This window comes from Chaetodon auriga, chromosome 3 (genome assembly GCF_051107435.1).
Source record: "Chaetodon auriga isolate fChaAug3 chromosome 3, fChaAug3.hap1, whole genome shotgun sequence".
In the NCBI taxonomy this organism is placed as follows: domain Eukaryota; kingdom Metazoa; phylum Chordata; class Actinopteri; order Chaetodontiformes; family Chaetodontidae; genus Chaetodon; species Chaetodon auriga.
The window spans coordinates 12726502-12734203 of NC_135076.1; the positions used below are offsets into that span (position 1 = coordinate 12726502).

At 41.5% G+C, this 7702-nt stretch overlaps 1 protein-coding gene across 1 annotated transcript in view; it reads right to left on the bottom strand.

Moving 5' to 3' along the window:
* Nucleotides 1-7466, bottom strand: part of nek7 (NIMA-related kinase 7) — a 62568-nt gene extending 55102 nt beyond the window's left edge. Inside the window, exon 1 of the mRNA XM_076727193.1 lies at nucleotides 7175-7466. The gene's annotated coding sequence lies outside the window, so the exon portion shown is untranslated. The remainder of the gene's footprint in view (nucleotides 1-7174) is intronic.
* Between the last annotated feature and the right edge of the window lie 236 nt (nucleotides 7467-7702).

Below are 7702 nucleotides of genomic sequence, written 5' to 3' on the forward strand. Positions count from 1 at the left end.
TGCTTTCATCAGGGGATCCTAGTGTTTTTTTTACAGTGTGACACCACCAGCCAATGCCATCTGCCTTTTTCTAAAATCAGAACTTCAAGATGTGCTTCCTGCTTGTGCGTTGTTTTTAGGTGGGCTTCACAACCAAGGCCCAGCATCACGCAGGCTTCTGCTGCTATGCTGCTTGCTGACTGCTGTTTACAGCTAAACCCCGCAGTGTGGTGCAAAGTTAAATATTCACTGTTAAACTGTCAAGCCAGAACCAGTTGGGAACCCAGCCAGGCATTCACAGTACAGAAGCTTTGGATGCTCTCCTTCTTCAAACGCAACCCAACCAAATCAATCACTTTTCCTCGAGCCAATCCAGAATCAGACCGGCCTACTTCCCTCCTCCTGCCACACGCCCACTTCCTGAAATATCAAGACTCCTGAGGACCACTTTATTGAGCCTCTTCTCCTCCATCCATGTTTAATTTTTTTAGTTAATTTTCTTTACCATAAATACGATGCACATACACATTAACATGCACATTGTTTGCGCTTAAAAGACACCTCTGCTCTAGGCCTGAGTAAGTTGCTGCTGACTCCTGATGTCTGCTTTCAGACATCTGTAAAATATTTTTATTTGGTGCCCCAATACCGCACTGGCAAAGGTCTCTCATCCTTGGCTTGGCAGGACTTCTGACAGAGCCAGCCGGCAGCGCCATACAGGCCTAACCCCTGCTGCTGCAGCTTCCTGCTGCTCTGAGGGAGTCAGGCTGCCTGCCTCCCATTGACTGTGGGCCAGGCTGGGCAGGGAGGAGGAGGCTGAGGGGAGGCCCCGGGTATAGAGGACTCCCTGGAGATGGGACCACAGGCAAGAACAGGGGGACAGACTGAGAGTCACAGAGGTTGAGGAGGGGAAGACTGAGGAAGAAGTGGGAAAACTAAATAGTGAAGAGAGGGTCTAAGATGAGAGGCAGTAATACAGGAAGAAGAGAATAGATGGGTGGCATGGACGTGGAAAGGGAGAAAGACAAAGGGGCTCGAGGGCAGGTTAGGCAGCAGCAGTTGAGGGGAGCTTCTCATTATGACTCCTCTTCCTTCTTCATGCCCCCAGGCCTTGACCACAACCTCAAAGCCCCAGGCCAAACCAAGAGACCACAGAGACCATGGAAGACTGCTGTGAGTCAGGGTACAAACACAGACAGACGAAGGGAAAGGGAGGTGGGGGGAAAGATGTCCCCCACACCAAAAAGAGGCAGCATGAAATAAAAAGACTGAAAACGAAAAGAATATGGACTTCACAACCAGGGTTTTTTGCCTGTTTATCTACCTTTTCCAAAAGCAATCTAATATTTACATTTCTCTACATAATACAGCGGTACAGTGCAAGCAGGTTTACATTAATATTTACAAAACTAATCCAAGTCAGAAATGATATATTCAACAGCGTAATAACACTGCATTTAGAAAATATAGTCTGCATCACAATCTTTCCAATTTTGCACAGTGTTCCATAGTATTCTGCATAAATATCCATATTTGCATGAAACAGTGGAAGACACAGACAGACACAATTTGGATATAGCGTGCACAAAATCCAGGGCAGTTTTCAACAAATAGCAGCATTTAAAGTACACCCATGGCACATCTAAACATGCAGTCAAAACAAATAGTAGTATGTAGTAGTAGCTCTGCTTTCTCGACTACAGAACGCACAATGACAACACGACTGATTCAACTGAAAACATTTGCACGGTTTAGCAGTTCAGTCGCTGGCATTACATATACATTCTGTGCTATAACAGTGCACTGAGGCGTTGTTAACTGCTAGTATACCTTACAAAACCTACATCAACTTGCACTGTCACAGGAAAAGAAAAAAGAAACAGAAAGTGAAATGGGGAAAAAAGAGTGCGGGAGAGACAGTAAAATGTCCCCGGCTTTTCACACTGAAAAGGGGGAGGGTAAAACAGACAAGATGCTCTCATACAAATTTGCTCTCTTCTGCAGCAAATCCCGTGTGAAACATTTAGGCTCATTTGTGATGAGGCTGGAACAAACGCCCATAGCACAGACAGCAAGCAACACACAAAAACAATCTTCCTCCCTCATTCTGCTCATGAGTGCAAATTCATTCTGCTATTGTCTCATCTGATGACAAATGCATACTGTCACTGTCACTGATGTGGTGTTTACAGTGGCATATAGCATCTTGTAATTATTCTGTGAAAGTGAATTTGTATCCTGAGGGATTCATATTTTTGCGTGTGGATAATCAAAAGCGATCAAGAGGGAGAGGGGACGATTGGAGAGTGATCTCCAATATAAAAAAAAAAAAGGGAAGATGCTGCTTTGCAGCACAGTTCACAATATGCCAATGTGGATTTGGTAGCTTTGCTTAGATGGCAACAATCAGCAGGTTATTCCTCAACATGCAGTCACCTACAGAAACAGTTCACATATTATAGGCATTAGATGTCTATAATATGTACAGTTAGTCCACAAATAGCCTTACTAAACAGTTCTTTATGTAGGGGGCCACTGAATAAAAAGGTTGGTAAAATACCAGCTCAGATAAAAGGCCCACTCACTTACCAAACTGTGCAAAATGAGAGAAACAGTTTAGTGTTAGTGTAACAAATAACTGTAACACTGACATTACACAGTTATTTCAGTCCAATCACAATCTCTACGCTATTTCTGTCACTACATCAAAAATATTTACCCAATTTCTGTGTAGATTAAAATTATTTCCAAGTGGACCTTGTTTTAACCTTTAACCATCCAGTGTGTACTTTGGAAAGGCAGGTGCTTTGAAGCTATCCTTCATCTCGGATAAATAATTTTTTTGTGCTTCGGGGCTCTTCCCTGTAAGTGGGGAAAATGCTCTTTATGGTATTCCTTTAATCAATCCATTACTTTAAAAGGTTTATAACTCCATGACATATAAATAAAGTTGTTTGAAATACTGCAGGATTTCAGGGCCAAAGACAAGAATTTATTTTTTTATTTTTATATTTTTTTTTTAAAGAAACAAACAAAAACATGAATTAAACCTTTTGCCGACACCCTCTGCAGTGAAATAAGCCATTGATATTGTGTGGTCATGGCATCAGCTGATCTAGGGGCACTAAAAGCGTTTCAGAAACTTTAAGCAGGGTCATAGGTCGGTAATTTTTGTGTTTGCATGTCTTTGTAGTTTGTTCCCCCCCAGAGCACTGCAGAGCCCATTGAGAAAAGGCATCAATGCCACAGTGCAACTGAGAACGTTCACGTGACACGGGGAGCCGCGAGGCATCCTCCAAGGATATCTGAATGCTTGAAACATCAGTGACCCTTCATAAGAGAAGGGAGATGGATATGAAAAATATTGACTGGCTGGCTGGAGTATAAGAAGCTGCTTAGACAGCCCAGTCTGATTGCCAAAGACCTTATTTTAAACTCTAACCAAACTGAGCTTGGAAAGGAAAGACTCAAATCTAAATTCTTCTGGGGAAGGCATCAAGCTGGTATTTTCTTTTTCTTGCTTCTTATTATTAATACAACAACTAATGACAAAGAAAGTGCACCAAACAAGCTTATGTTCGAAGCAGCGAACTGCTACTTTTGCCGGCATCATTTCTGTACAATGCTTGGCCAAGGTCTTTGACATCATGCAAAAGACAGTGCTTAATGTAGCTCAAAAATGGCCTTAGGAAGCATCTTCCTTCAAATATGCTTTACGCGAGGAGAAAAAAAAAGCGCTAACATTTTTTGTTCTTTGTGAAACCCAAAGGCAGGATGACTGTTAAAGTGGTCAGATGACAAATGTCTCATCTGATCTTTAATCCAGCAGAGTGGCCAGCTCCAGGGCTAAAACAGGAAACTCTCACAGGATCGAGCGATTCGGTAAATTCCACTGCACTAAATCACCGCTCAGGGTGCAGTAGATTTCTCCACACCAATGAATGGCATTTTAGGTCTCAGTCTGAATGTCTCAGGAGTAGAAAGTCTAGCTGCCATTAAAATTGCACTGACAGAGAGCTTATGTATGGCCTAGGCCAAAATGTGCATGATGTGAACCCAAGCTAAATCACAGGGGAAATCTCGTGAATACACACGTATATATTTGTGCTTCTTTCTCATATGACAGTGGCATCATCGGTGCCTCTTCAAACAATCAAGTAAAATAACTTATGAATGGAAAAAGACTGTACTTTCAATGACAAAATTCCTCCTTCTATGTGCTTCTATTTTCTAGTCAACCTTTATACCCCTTATTTAATCCAAATAACATAACAAGGGAAAATAATAAAGTTTTGCCAAGGCCAGTCAGAACTAATCCACCTCTCAGCTGAAATTCAAAGCGGGATATACTGGCAGAAATCCCTCACCACAGAGACTGATGCAAACATTTGGCAGCCATTTGCTGATCATCCGGTTCATGACACATTCCTTGATAGTCAACTTCACAGTGCCAGCCGGTGTTCATCTCCACCACCTGATGACGCTGGCAGACTCAAGCCTGTTGTCTTTGACGATGATCGAATGTAGCAACAGAGAAGTGAGTAATAATTGGGTCAACAAGGTATGTCAGCTCTCACTAACTCTCGTCTGAATCATCTCTCTGCAGTATAGCCAAATGTGATAGTATGACGCCTGAAATATTTGGCTGTGATAGGCAGCGACAGCAACATGGCATGAGATACCGTTTTCAACATAGGTGTGACCCCCAAAGTGGTTAGGCCCAGGAGAGTTGAGGCACTGCTGGCACACCTGTACACTTAATCTTGGAGTTTTATTTCTTCTGTTTGTTTCTTGTGCTTTTGGGTTGTATTTCCCTCTTATTTTTTTTCTCAATTATTCTATCTTGTAAAGATTCTTATTTATTATTTAGCTTATTATAGATGCGCATTACAAAATGGTCTGCTCAAGTTGAAACAGAACTGTGGATGCAATCAGTACGTAAAGGGTTTTGCAATTACCATTCTGACTCACAAGAAAAGCAGTGAGTCACACGAGAAAAACTTGTTTCCCACGAGAATACTTCTATTTATTTTTCATTCAAATAAACCATCTCTTTACAACTACCAGTAGTTCTCTTCCAAATAAACCCTGTCTTCCAGGCAACAACTCTCTTATGGTGAAACAGCGTGAAATAGACAGCTGGAAGCAGCGCTTGGGCCAAGTCTTTTTACAGACAGAGATGGTCTGGAAACAATACACACTGTAACTGTAAGCATACTGACACAGTTTCCACTGAAATGACTTGATGGCTACGAAAAAATTTGCTTGGTTAGTAATACTATAAAAAAAATGGTCAAATGGTTTCTCAGAAATACAGAGGTGGACTTGCGCTAACTACTTTGGTTGCAGCCTAACAATGTATTCCAACATCAGTGAGGGTTGGGACTAACACATGGTTAAAAACAAGCTAGTCAAATTAAAATGAATTCATGTATTTCTGGTCTTAAATTTAAATTCATTACTAAGCCTTGAATTTATCAAAAAAAATCTAAAGAAAACAATTATCATTTTGAATAGGAACTGGTCAATGGATCGATCGCAGGCCATGCCCATAATGCCTCATCAATTGGATAGACTCTCAATTTCCAGCAGGTTTTGAAGCCCAAGATGATGCTACCTCCACAACTAACTTAAATGCCACTACTCTGTATGTTTTCAAAGAAGGCATACAGTCACTCTATGTGATAGTGAAGTACACTAACTAGTGAAGCCACAAACAACAAAATTAAAGTCAAAGTCAGTTACTTTCCTGTCATCGCTTGATGCTGGCATGTAGCAGGTTATCTTATAGCCAATTAAACAATAGTCAGTTTCAGGTTAATGATGGCAATCGAATTTTCTAATTAAAACAAGACATCACAGTTCATAAATCAAGGTTTGGAAGTTCACCTTTGCCTCATCTGAGCCACGAAAACCCCAGAGTAAGAGTATATTTTTCATCAAAATTAATAATTAGAATTATTAATAATTAAAATTTTACTTCAATCAGCTCACTAATTTTTTTCCCCGTCCTTCTTTCATTCACATAAACATGACACTTTTATTTCAATTAATAACATGAGTGGCAGTGAAGTTGCCAGTTAAGCTTAGCCCAAGCAAGCTACAGTATGGCTCTGTGCACTGCTCATAACTGATGTTTCTGCTTTCTACTTGGGAAAATGTAAGAAACACTTGTAGTCTGCAACTTGTGATGTGTGATAGTTTATAGGATGCAGATGTAATGTTTGGTTAGACAGTGCAGATGCACATGAAAGGTGTCCACTTCATGAGCTCAGTGACTGAAACCATCGCTTTCCATAAATGATGACGTAAATGAGCAGTAAAAGTGCAAACTACCTCAAAGGTCTGTGGATTTATGATGGCACAGCCTGGCGTTGTCTATTGTATTCATCTGCAAGGTACTATGGCACTCTGTTTATCTCTAAACTGGATTTCGTTACACTTTGATAATCCACAGTTAATTAAGCTTATTAGGCTGAATGAATATTTACTGTTGCAGACAAATTACTTGAGAGAAAGTTTACTACTTCAACAGCTGAGAATTATAAACCACACACAAGTTAAACAAACATGCCTAAACTTCAAAGACAAGCATGAACCAGCATGAGTATAACAATGCAGAGTAAAGACAGACATTTTCTCAGAGGATTTTAGCCCCATCTTTGAGAGTAGAACCTACACTTGCACAAGTAAGGCCTTGGAAGAAAGTTCTCATGCAGTATATGTAGTTGTAACATCACTGTGACACTAGCACGGTATCAGTGAGTGGCTACGTTACTTGGCTACTGTCATGTTTCCACCTCAGATTTAACTAACATACATGGCGTCGCTGCGATGCAAAGTGAAAAAGTTGTTCTTTCTCATACGATAGTCATGACGTTATAATGTCACTGTAAACTTTCAATGACAGCGGCGACTGTGTCGTTTAAGAGCAGCGAAAGTTAGCAATGCAGCATGCTAGTCGGCTAACAGGCTAAGCTACAATTAGCTAGCGAACTTCGTAGAAACTTTCCAAGTGAGTGTCAAGACCGCGTCTGTAGTAGAGAATGGGGCTATTTATGAGCTTTGTAAGACTGTCCACTTCCAAAATAGTCAACATAAAGAGTTAAAACACTTCACAAGTGGCTCGTTATCCGTCCATTGTACAACACTCTTTCGCAAGTTCACTGTCCGCTAACGGTGTCTCAGTTCTTACCAGGAAGTGGGGACTCTGTTGCTAAGCTATTCCTTCTTCACTTTGAGAGTTTCTCCTGATGGTTATGGCGGTTGTCTTTGTTTTGACTTTCCCTTTCTCTCCAAGGTCGCTCCGACTGTCGACTCAGCGGGCGTCTCTTCTTGCGTGGCACTGCTGCCTGAGCGCTAAAAAGTTTGCTCGGTGAGGGAGCCTGTGCTGTAGGGCCAGTCGGGATGTGTACGTGTTTTCAGACTGTCTCTCCACTAGGCCCCTCTCATCACCACACTCCTGACCCGTGTGCCAGCAATGTAAACAACCCAGCATTCCCGGGGCGCAGGGGAGGGGCAAGTGTCAAAGAGTGGAGCAAGGCTGTCAAATACCGCGAGATTCAACAGAGAAACTCAAACCAACAAAACAACCTTCCTTTAGCTTTTTCATTCCTCTTAAAAGTGTATGAAAATTATTACCGCTATATTTGCAGAGGGATTGGATATGATAGTGAACCTGGCAGTTTCTGAACCTTGGAAACAGTTGACAAAAGCAGAGCTT